Below are 11,292 nucleotides of genomic sequence, written 5' to 3'. Positions count from 1 at the left end.
GTCTGTCTGTCTGTCTGTCTGTCTGTTTCTCTCTCTCTTCCTGAAATCAACAAACATATCCTCAAGTGTGGATTAAAAAGATAATAGTAATATACATAAATAAAGTTTTAACTATAGTACATCATTCGTCCTGAGCAGAAAAATCTTCCCACGGCAGCAGCTTCGATGCCCACATCTGTCTCCCCCAAAGAGCAGCAGGACGGGGTGAAGTATGTACACCCTGCCTCGGTAACACACCAAGCACACCATGGGTTGTGAGTTCAGGGTGTCAGTGCAGTCCCACAGGCTTGGTTATTTGCCCTACAGAATTGCCTTCATAACTACTCTCTTGGTCCCCCAAACTTCATCATTAGGAAAAGATAAAAATCACTTCTATAAGCAAAGCAGCCAAGTTACAGAGAAGGGAAGGCATGTCAGCCACAAATAGGCATGATAAGCAAAACACAACGTTATTAGATGGTGGTATTTTCTAATAGGGCTGATATCTCAAATGTTCCACCTGCTACAAGAATGGAAACAGGAGATTTCCTGAGGAATAGCCAGGATTACTTCCTATTAAACCCAACTGAGTGAAGGTAGGGAAAAAAAACTACTTTAAAAAAAATGTTTGACATGTTCCTTTTTTCTCTTTCTCATCTTCTCCTCCTTCCTCCTAAATTCAAGCACCTTTTGGTGGCACAAAAATGGTTTCTGAAGCAGAATTTTCTCTCTGATTAAATCTTCCCTGTCCTCACACAGTTCTACTGCTTTGGCTCTGATAAGCCTCGGGTCAGCTCTATCAGAGCTGTGAACTTTCAGTGATCATGGAAATACAGATTATTTCTTATTTTCAATGACAGAAGATTAAGCTGTCATCCCTAAGCAGCCAAGGTGGAAGCATTAAAATCACGTCATGAGATGCAGAAACTATATTTATTCACTTGAACTCTTTCTCATAGATGGTTTAGAAACAAGCACGTCAAAATGTTGTATATAATCAAAAAAGTCACCACCCAAAAGACATCCTGGTGCAGATGATTTTTTTATGTGCTCCTGATGTCTGCCTTTAAGAAAAAAAAATTGGGGCGGGTCCCTGAGACCCAAAAGTTGAAAGCTGCTTTGTGCGCCGGGGAACTGCACCCAGCTGCCCCGCGGCTGTTAAGCATGCCACAAAATGAGTATTTTTGAGTTACACCATAAGCACTATGGATATCGTTTGGATTACCAGGAGAAAAAGAGAAAAAAGGAGGTTGAGGGGTTCATGAACGTTCAAAGAAGGAGGAAAAGATGATTGGTCTGAAAGCTAAGCTCTACCATAAACAGCGCCACGCTGAGAAAATACAAATGAAAAAGACTATGAAGATGCAGGAAGAGAGAAACACCAAACAAAAGAATGAGGAAAAGACCCACCAGGAGCAGTACCTGCATGTCTACTGGACAGAGAGGGACAGTCCTGAGCTAAAGTCCTTTCCAATATGATTAAACAAAACCAAAAGAGAAAGCGGGAAAATGGGAGGGCCCTCTGCCCAAAGTTCGTGCCCAGGGAGAAACTGAGGTATTAAAAGGTATTCAAACAGGAAAGAGAAAGAGGAGAAAATCATGGAAGAGGATAGTTCCTAAAGTCTGTTTGTTGGAGGTGGTTTTACTCGAAAACCACCTACATGTGAAAGATCCATCAGGCCAATGGGCTTACGTTTCACAAAGGCCCAGGTAACATCCTGAACAGAAAGTCACCTCTTGCCTGTCGATACTGGGTGTAAAGAAGGATCCCTCATCCCTACTTTATAGACGTGGGGTGTTAGTACCAGAGGTACCAACATAGAGGTGAACGTGAACAAGTTGGGTCTGGTGACCCAAGGAGGCAAGGTCAATATTTGGGGAAAATATGCCCAGGTTACCGATAATCCTGAAAATGATGGATGTATAAATGCAGTCTTACTGATTGGCAGCAATTTCGTACAAGCAAATCCTTGGAATCATTGAAGACTACGCACCAATCAGGAAACCTGGGCTGACGTTTCTGCATATACACTATTACAACGGCTTACATGTCCGCAGCCATCGAGAGAACTTTGTAATGTTAAGGAACAATAAAATGGTCTCGTTTTACAAATTAGTATGAAAAAGTTGGGTTTGTTTCAATAGATTTGCCAGTTTGCTCTGGTGATCTGAGCTAGTAACAAGCCTCAACTTTTTTGGCTAGTTTTTGGCTAGTAACTCGAGGCTAGTTCATATTAATTTTTCTTTTGTATTTATTTTTATTGAATTTATTATGGTGACACTGGTTAATAAAATTATATTTTTAATTTTTTTAATTAAAAAAACCATGTATGTGATTGTGGAAAGCAGTATGGAGCTACCTCAAAAAATTAAAAATGGAACTGCCTTATGACCCAGCGATTCCACTTCTGGGAATATATCCCAAAAATCCCAAAACACCAATTTGAGAGCACAGAGGCCCCCCCTGTGTTCATAGCAGTGTTACTTACAGTAGCCAAGATTTGGAAGCAGCCCAAGTGTTCATCAGTAGATGAGTGGACAAAAAAGTTGTGGTACATGTACACAGTGGAATACTACTCGGCCATAAAAAAGAAAAGAAAAGGAAGAAGGAAGCCTCGACTTTAAGTTGATGGTGCTTAACTAAGAATGTGTTTGTTTCCATGGCTCCATGTCAAAAAGTTCAACATTTTTTTTAAGTCTTACAATGCAACACACAAAAAGAAGCTAAACTATATTCTGTGTTTCTCATTATATGTTAATAGGTGGACTCTATCTCTACAGACTAAAAGAAAAACTCCACACTAAGACAAATTCAAGCCTGAGGAGACAAAAGCACAAAAATCTAGGTGCAGCAGACTAACCAATAGAAAGGAAAAAAATTAGAGTCACATGTCCCTCTAACAGTGTTTGAGACTGTTCATTTGACTCTTGAAGAGAGGTCGGAAAAGTCAGCAGACTCGAGGCTAGCATAACCCCTATAGCTGCCACAAAAATGAGCATTTATTAGGAGGAGCTCCTAGTCAGAAAACATAGGCTTCTTGCCCCTGCTCTAAGCCCCAGTGCCCTTCTCTAGGCTAATTGCTGAGAAGAGAAATGATGGCTCCCTTTCCTTTTACCTCATGTCATGTGACCTCCTGGAACTCTTTCCTAGATGTTTGCAATAAACTTACTTAAAGGCTGCCTAACTGCAACAATTCAGCAAGCAGGCAACTGATAGCTACCCGCAGGATGCCTAGAAACAAGCATTCTTCTGATGAGTAACACTACTAGTCAGAGCTAACTTTTTTCTTTTCTTTTTTCTCTTAAGCACTTGATATGGTCAATGGCACAAAACAAAACAAAAAAAGGTCTATCAAATGAATTCTCACAACAGGCCTATGGAGAAAATAGTAGACATTGGTTCTTTTTGTCTGCCAACCCATCCTACACTACCATGTTTCTTGGGAGAACTGCCCCTCCCCTTCTCCACTCGTAGGGCGGTGGTGGGACCACAGTGCCCATACCGGACCACCGCCCCACAGGAGGGCACACTGGCCAGGTCTAAACAACCCAAGCTTCCTTTTCACCACACAAAGGGGTTGGTCCAGAGTGGGAACAGGACCAAAGTAGAAACAATGAAAAATACTTCACCCTGATCTTTAAAATCAGTAAATTGAAGTCAGAAAAATTGGATACATGTAAATTAGAGGCTATAACACCTTTTTCCTCTGCTAGGTGGACAAATCCTGTTTGGGGGGAAAAAAAGTTTGTAGCTAAAAGAAGCAGCAATTCAAAAGAGGGTGATAAGATCATACCTTAACTAACCACTCCTGGAGAGTACGGCCATATAGATAGATATATAGCTATATAGATATACAGATATATAGAAATAGATTAGCTACTGCAATCCCTTTTTTGCTTCAGTAACCATAATTTGGATTACTGACATAACCAAAGAGGCTTGACTTATCAAGAGAGATACTGTTATCCTCTTTTCAAAGATGGGAAAACTGAAACTTAGAGCTATTAAATAACTTGCCCAAGGTCACAAAAATACACATGACAGAACCTGGATTCAAACCAAACTCAGCAGGGCTCCAGAGTCAGAGCTCTCAATCACTGCAAAATGTAATCTATTAAGCCAAGCCGTCACACTAGGCATTATCAGAGGGGTGGACACAGTTGCTGGTGAAATAACAGTTCTGTAAGAGAGATAGGTAATCACATAAGGAGCAACAATATAAAGCTCATTCTGCTATTATTATGTCATGTGAAACTCTTCAGTAAGAAATAGTGTTCATTTACAGTATCTGATCTGAACTTCCCAACAACCCTGCGAAGTAGAACACACAGGGATTTTTGTTATTCCACTTCTCAGATAAGGAGCATATCTTCAAAAAGTTCTTCCAAAATGACCTAACTGTGCAATGAGTAATGAGATGAAGCCACAACCAGACACTGTGTCACCTTAACTCCAAGGTCCAGGGTCCTTTCTCCACCATACTCTTAACTTAGCCTCAATTGATTGAATTAGAAGTGGTGGTGTAGGGTTCAGAAAAATACGCCTGGGATTCGAAGGCCAAGAGGTAGAATCTCCCTTTCAACATTAAACTTCTTGGGCAATTTCTTATCAAAATTTCTAACCAAAACTTTCAACAATAAGGATTTTCTTTTATCCAAAGTAATGCTTAAGCTCTCACAAATTTGAGACCTCAGCTAAACAAGACATATACGACCCATATACTCACCAATATTTTCTCCCAGTTCTTTTATACTTTTTAAAATTTTATTTGAATCCATATGGATGTTAAGTGAGGATAACTTTTCCTCCTCTATATAACTGATCAGTTCGCCAGCATTATTTACTAATGAATCTAGCCTTTTCCCGCTAGATACTCAAATGTATACCCTTAGATTATTTTTTTTCTGAGCTATTATTTCTATAATCTTAGTGTGGGAAAAGCTTTAGAAGTATAAGAGACAAAACAAGAAAGGAAAAAAATGGAGAGTTTTGCATCTTTGCAAATAAACAGATACATCAATTGATAGATTAAAAGAAGATTCAAGTCAACAGACTATGGATACATGGTCAAAAATCTTAATTTGTAGAATTGTTATAAATACAGAAAGATAGATATCCAAGTAGAAAAATAAAGATTAGAAATAGTCAATTTGCAGAAAAATTAAAATTAGCAAAAATAATTAAGAATATGACAACATCGCCTTGGCTGGTACAGCTCTGTGGATTGAGCACCGGCCTGCAAACCAAAGAGTCACCCGTTAGATTCTCAGTCAGGGCACATGCCTGGATTGTGGGCCAGGTCCCTGGTTGGGGGTGCGAGAGAGGCAAACACACACAGATGTTTCTCTCCCTTTCTTTCTCCCTCCCTTCCCCTCTGTCTAAAATAAATAAATAAAATCTTTTAAAAATAAATAAATAAATAAATGAGAATGTTGTCAACAATGTGGAGAAACAGGCACTCTCTTCTACTACTACAGCCTCTGGAATAATTGGTATTTTTCTGGAAGTAATTTAACAGTATCTCAGGCACTAAAGTGTCCCATACTCTATAGTTCAATAATAGTTCAGTAATTTTTTTCCTAGACATTTTTCTAAAGATGTAACTAAGGATGTGGACAAGGCTATTTATACAAAAAATGCCCATTATCACATTTATAATGGCCAATAAGCAACCCCCAAGTTAAACTATAGTTGGACAAGCAATGGTTCATCCACACATGGAGTGTCTCGTAGGCCTGAAAACCCACCATTCATTCGTCCAAACCAAAGTTATTGAAGCCCTTCTGTGTGTCAGGCACTGTGCTGGGCCTTGAGAATTCACAACCCTGACCCTTATGAGGCTCACAGTCCAGTGAGAGAAACAGAACCACCAATTTACCACTGTGACTAGTGTCCAGAAGAAGACTACTAAACCGTGAACACACCCAACGGTAACAGATCAGAGACATGAAAAATGGCTCCCAAGAACACGGTGATTCAGAGTAAAGACCTGAAGGAAGAATGGGAGTTGCTTGGGTCAAAGAAGGACAGTGTAGGCAAAAGAAACAGCAGCCACAAAAGCTATATTCTTTTCAGGAAGAAAATATATGGATGTGGGGGGGGAGTGGCTACAAAAGCATATGCACATTACGCTACTTTTCTGCACACACACACACACAGAAAATCCAGAAGGACTATCAAAATATTAATTGGCTATTTCCAATTAGGGTGATATTTGCCCTTACCACCTCCACCTTTTTTTCTGTTTTGTCTTTTATTTCTTTTTTTAAAAGATTTTATTTGTTTTTAGAGAGAGGGGAAGGGAGGGAGAAAGAAAGGGAGAGAAACATTAATGTATGGTTGCCTCTCAGGCGCCCCCTACTGGGGACCACACCCGCAACCCAGGCATGTGCCCTGACTGGGAACTGAACTAGCAACCCTTTGGTTCAAAGGCTGGCACTCAATCCACTGAGCCACATCAGCCAGAGTTTTATTTCTTTTTGTATTAATTTTATAAATAGAAAAATAAAGAATAAAATAGGAACAAGAACTGCACAGTTGCTTGTTGGTACCATCCCATTTCCATGTGTAGGAAGTTGTGTTACCCAAGCCAATCCCATCCCGGGGCCATCTCTAAGTTGCCTTAACCAGAGAAAAAGTTAGAAGAAGCTACAGACTCCAGAGTAAGCCCTGCTTTCTCACTTGTATATCTTTAGTTACAAATGACTATTTACCTGTCAGTTGGGTTGAGAACACCCATAGGTTTTCCTTTGAAGTGAACCTCTTGGATTTAAAGAGATTTTTTTTTAAGCCGTTGAAGGTTTGCTTGATCTAAAGTCTCACAGACGTTTGAAGTTGTGACTTAATGGAAGATTATTTTTATTCACAGTGATCAAGCAGTTAATGAGATAAAGTAGTGAGGAGACAAGCTTAATAGAATATGTGGTTGCGCTGCATGTTAATCTTAATAAAAGGCAGACTGAAAATAACAGGAAACCAGGAAGAAATTGGGACAGATGGCTGAACAGCTCAAAGATAGGAAAAACAACGTTTCCCTGCACAGGGCTTTCAAAAGCAAACCCCTCTCATGTTGCGTTCAATAGATAAAAAGGCGACAAAGAATGAGAAGACTGGAGAGCCAGGACTAAATTTTTCCTGGTGGCTGTTCTCTGAAGACCTTCCCCTAACCCTACCCCAGCTCCTTCCCCAACCCTCCTCTGAAGGGCAAACAGCACCTGGAGCAAGGACAAGCTTTCAATATGGAAAGAACATAAACAGGAAAGAAAATCACCATCTGCCTCAGTGGCCTGTCGTGCCGCATTTTAACCTCTGTAAGTCATAACACAATGAGGGGGCATCGCCAGCCTGGAGGACTCGGCAGCAGGGCGGGAGGGACGCAGGGGAAGCAGGGGAAGCAGAGAGGGGAGAGACTGTCAAGTTCGCTGGCTCTCCGTGTGGGTTTAGCATCACTCTTTGTGGTTGTCAGCTTGTTTCTAGGCCAGGGGAAGACTAAAAAAGCCTAAATCATCACAGAGGAGAAAAGGAAATTGGTCATTAAAGGATATCCTTCTTTATTTTTTATTTTTATTTTTTAGGTGACTTTAATTCAATGAGGCTACTTTAGTCAATGATCGATCCATATATTTGCCAAGGCCACTAGGTACAGGTAAGAGAGGTGGAGCTTTATTTCTTGGTCTCTTCCTCCTCCCACAGAGTTTTGATGTTTTCCTCCTTCATGGCCTGGAGCCAGTCTTCACGGCGCTTGTGAGCTTCCTTGGTCTTAGACCTGCAAGCCTCAGCGGCGTCAGCCAGAAGCTTCTTGTGATCCTTGTCCACCTTCAGCCTGTGGATGTGTTCCATGAGAATCCGCTTGTGTTTGAACACGTTACCCTTCACTTTTAGGTGCAGGCTGCGGTTCATGTGGCGGTCAATCTTCTTAGATTCACAGTATCTTCTGAGTGGCTGGCGAAGAATTCTCATCCTCCTCATCCAGGTCACTTTCTCAGGCCTTCGAGCGCTGGCAGTACCCTTTACCTATGCCCATAGGCCTGCCCTTCCTGTGGGCAAGGTGGTGTTCCAGCATCCAGCCCAGGAATGGACCATCACAGGCTTCTGGATGATCAGCTTCCGAATCTGCTGACGGGAGTTGGCACTGGCGACTTCATTGGTCATTGGGGTCCAGCCAGACCTTCTGTCTGGCCCACCGGAGGACACTGGAGGAAATCCTCTTCTGAAGCCCAAGCGTTCTCATGGCTGCTGCTGCTGAAGGTTATCCTTCCAACTCACTAATGTGAAGGTGGAACCAAGAGTGGATCCCTTTAGTATTTCAAGTGGCCAGTGGAATAAGTGTTGGAGTGTTGACAAAGCTGCATTTCCCAATGCGTCCTCTAAGGGCCATCTGCATCTCACTCCTTTGGGATGCTGCCTTAAGATGCAGATTCCTGGGCCCACTCCAGCTATAGATTCATTGGGACCCAGGAATCTGCACTTTCCAAACATTTTAAACATGTATTCTGTATCTTACTCCAATATCTGAAGTCGTTGGACATCTATATTCCCACTGGGTCTTCTTACAAATGGGGTTAGGAACTGGAGTTCATGTTGGAGTTCAGGCTGGGTTTTATTTCTAGAGTCCAGAGATACCTGGGCAAAGGGGGCATCACTGAAAGGGAAAATTCACTGGTATCTGCCCTCCATGCCTCAGTTCCACCAATCATGAACTCAGAGCAGCTTTCTGGGCTGGGTCTTTGCAGACCACACAAGTGGTGTGAGGTCACGAACAGGCAAGCCTCTCATATAACCCACAGGAGAAAGCCCACCCTCGCCCCTCCTGGGACTCAGACCAAGAGGGTTAGAGCCCTCGGCACTTCCCTTGGCCAGTGGTAGATCTTATTTTTATTTTTTTGGTCTGCCTTCTTAATGAGGAAAAAGCCCTTCAGGAGACATGGATGTATGGGAAATTTCAACTCTCACTCTGCATCTTGGGTGAGCATCAGACCTCATCTTCTGTTCCTCTCTAGCCTGAAATACATGACACTAGATGATTGTCCCTTGAGGCAGCTGTGGCTTTAGTACCTAATTACGTCTCCGAGTCACGGCTGCCCCTTCCGGGTTGCAGCCCCAGGAACTGTCCTTTACTGACCACAAGCTCAGTTATGCATTTATAATAATGCCAGCTCTCTTTTATCCAGCATCCCTAGGAGTTGTGTAATGGGAAGGTTTTTCTGACTCTGTGGCCTTCAGTATGGCTAGAAATAGAAGTTTTTGAAACTGCATTCTTCGCCATAAAAGATTCTTCTCCACACACTAAAGTTTGGGGACATTGTAAATTCAACAAGTAGTGAAATTTTATGGTTGTAGAAGAGTAGTTTTTTTAAATGTTTTCCTATTCACTTATGTCATTTCACCCTTGAAACATCCTTGCAAAATAAGCAGGACCAGTATTTTTATTCCCAGCTTTCTGATGACAAAGCCTAGTCAGGCTATGTTGCTTGCCTAAAGATAGAAAAATAGTTAAAGAGCAAAAATGAGGACTAGAGCCCACATCTTCTGCTATTTGATCTATTGCGTCATACTACATTAATCCCAGGAGATAATTTAGGATTCCAGGAGATCATTATCTCTCACATGACTCCCAAGTCACAGCTTTCCGTATCAATTTATAGGAGGAAGAGTCAAATTTTCTCTGGCATCTATGGGTCTATGTTTTCCTTCTCTGTGCGTGTCAAACATTGAAGTCTATGCTAGGGCTGCAGGTATCTTTAAAAGCTATTTAAAAAAAACACCTGGCATTCATTTTTTAAGTGATCTCTGCAGTACCTTGACATGATTTATAAGAGCATCCTTTATTTTTAATAGTCATCCTTCAACTTTGTAAGAATCTTACAATGTGGTGTCCCTAGAAGGGTCCCTACAAGGGATTTCCTGCAGCGAGAACATCTAACTTGTACCTGGCTGCTGAGGGGTTAGACCCTGTTTGAAGCACTTTTTATATTCCCCACACTGCAATTCATGGGCTTTGGCTGAATTTTAGAACCATCTTTCAGTCCTTAAGGAAGCTTCAGTGGGCTGCCAACCATTCTTCAGGGCTCACAGTCCACGTGGCGGTGGGCCCAGCACAAGATCACAGCCACATCTTCTAGGTGTGCATTTGGTCATTTATCCCATGTTTATTCCGCAAACATTTGAGAACCGACAACGGGCCCGGCAACAAACTAGAGACTGTCTTATATCCAGCCCGTGGTTTATTATTCCACAGGAAAATTCCACTATGGAATCAACACTTTAGTTTCAGGTTGCTTCAGAGGGCCTTGTGGCAAACAATCATGCAACTGAAATATTTTTCTGCTCCGCCCAGTGCTAACAGAGTTTTTCCTTTGTACTTGGACTTGTCCCCTTTTCCTCCTGTCTCTGGGGTTTCCAGAGACTTCATGACTTCCACAGAGAAGATAGGCTAAGAATTTTTTCACAAGCAAAATTGCCATGAAAATTTACAAGAATTTATTTAAAGGGAAGTAATTAATTTTATTTTACTATTGTTGTTTAAATGCTTTGAAATTGCTGCCTTTTTCCCTTTACGGGCAAGTTGATTTTCTTTAGTCCCTTTAGCACATGCTAATTTACATGAATGTGAAAACATTTTATCAGCATTAACATTCTAGAACTTGACTAGTCTGGACCGTTACAAAAAATGAGGGTGGGAGAACCTATAACTGTACATCCATTCAAGAAAAAACTCAATTGCCATCCAAAAACTGAGGCGGATTTAAGTTAAACATAGCAGCACGCAAAGGTCAAGTTATACCACTAAGTAAAAAAAAGGTAAGTTAGAAAACAAGGTATAAGGTTTGATCCCATTCATATAAATGCTTAGAAAGTGGTCAATTTTGAGAAAGAAAATGGAAAGTCAAGAAGGTAAAAGGCCCTCATTTTTTAAAAAGTCAACAATGCATCAGTCCATCAGAAAATGTGAAAGCATCCAGGTATAATATTTTAAATAATTATATCTGAGTCACCAAATATGTGATTATCACCTATGATTATCCTCTAAAATTACCAGATAAGGAGACAAGTCCAGAGTTCCCCTTGCTTATAAAAAGGTTTCAGTTCTTTTTCTCCACATACAGAAATCACAGAATAATTTTAGTAAGTGTTAACATTGTATTGAGCTGTTACGAGGAACCAAGCACAGATCTGGCTGTAAAGGTATTAGCCAGAAAAAGAAAAGCACTAACATCCAAAATCTGTAGGTTAGGGCTGCTCCGGAACGTCTGCACAGGCAGGGCCTGGAGGTAGCAATCTGAAAGGGGGCTGGGTGGAAAAGGTGAAGGGGA

The 11,292-nt window shown here is 41.3% G+C and overlaps 2 pseudogenes; one reads left to right on the top strand and one right to left on the bottom strand.

Annotated features, from left to right (window-relative positions):
* The first annotated feature begins 1,143 nt into the window (after positions 1 to 1,143).
* On the top strand, positions 1,144 to 1,906 carry LOC112319539 (ribosome biogenesis protein NSA2 homolog; annotated as a pseudogene).
* Positions 1,907 to 7,642: 5,736 nt separating this feature from the next.
* Positions 7,643 to 8,210, bottom strand: LOC112319726 (large ribosomal subunit protein eL19-like; annotated as a pseudogene).
* Between the last annotated feature and the right edge of the window lie 3,082 nt (positions 8,211 to 11,292).

This window comes from Desmodus rotundus, chromosome 6 (genome assembly GCF_022682495.2).
Source record: "Desmodus rotundus isolate HL8 chromosome 6, HLdesRot8A.1, whole genome shotgun sequence".
NCBI lineage: Eukaryota > Metazoa > Chordata > Mammalia > Chiroptera > Phyllostomidae > Desmodus > Desmodus rotundus.
The sequence above is the reverse complement of the archived record's forward strand: the minus strand, read 5'-3'. Positions and strand labels throughout refer to the sequence as shown.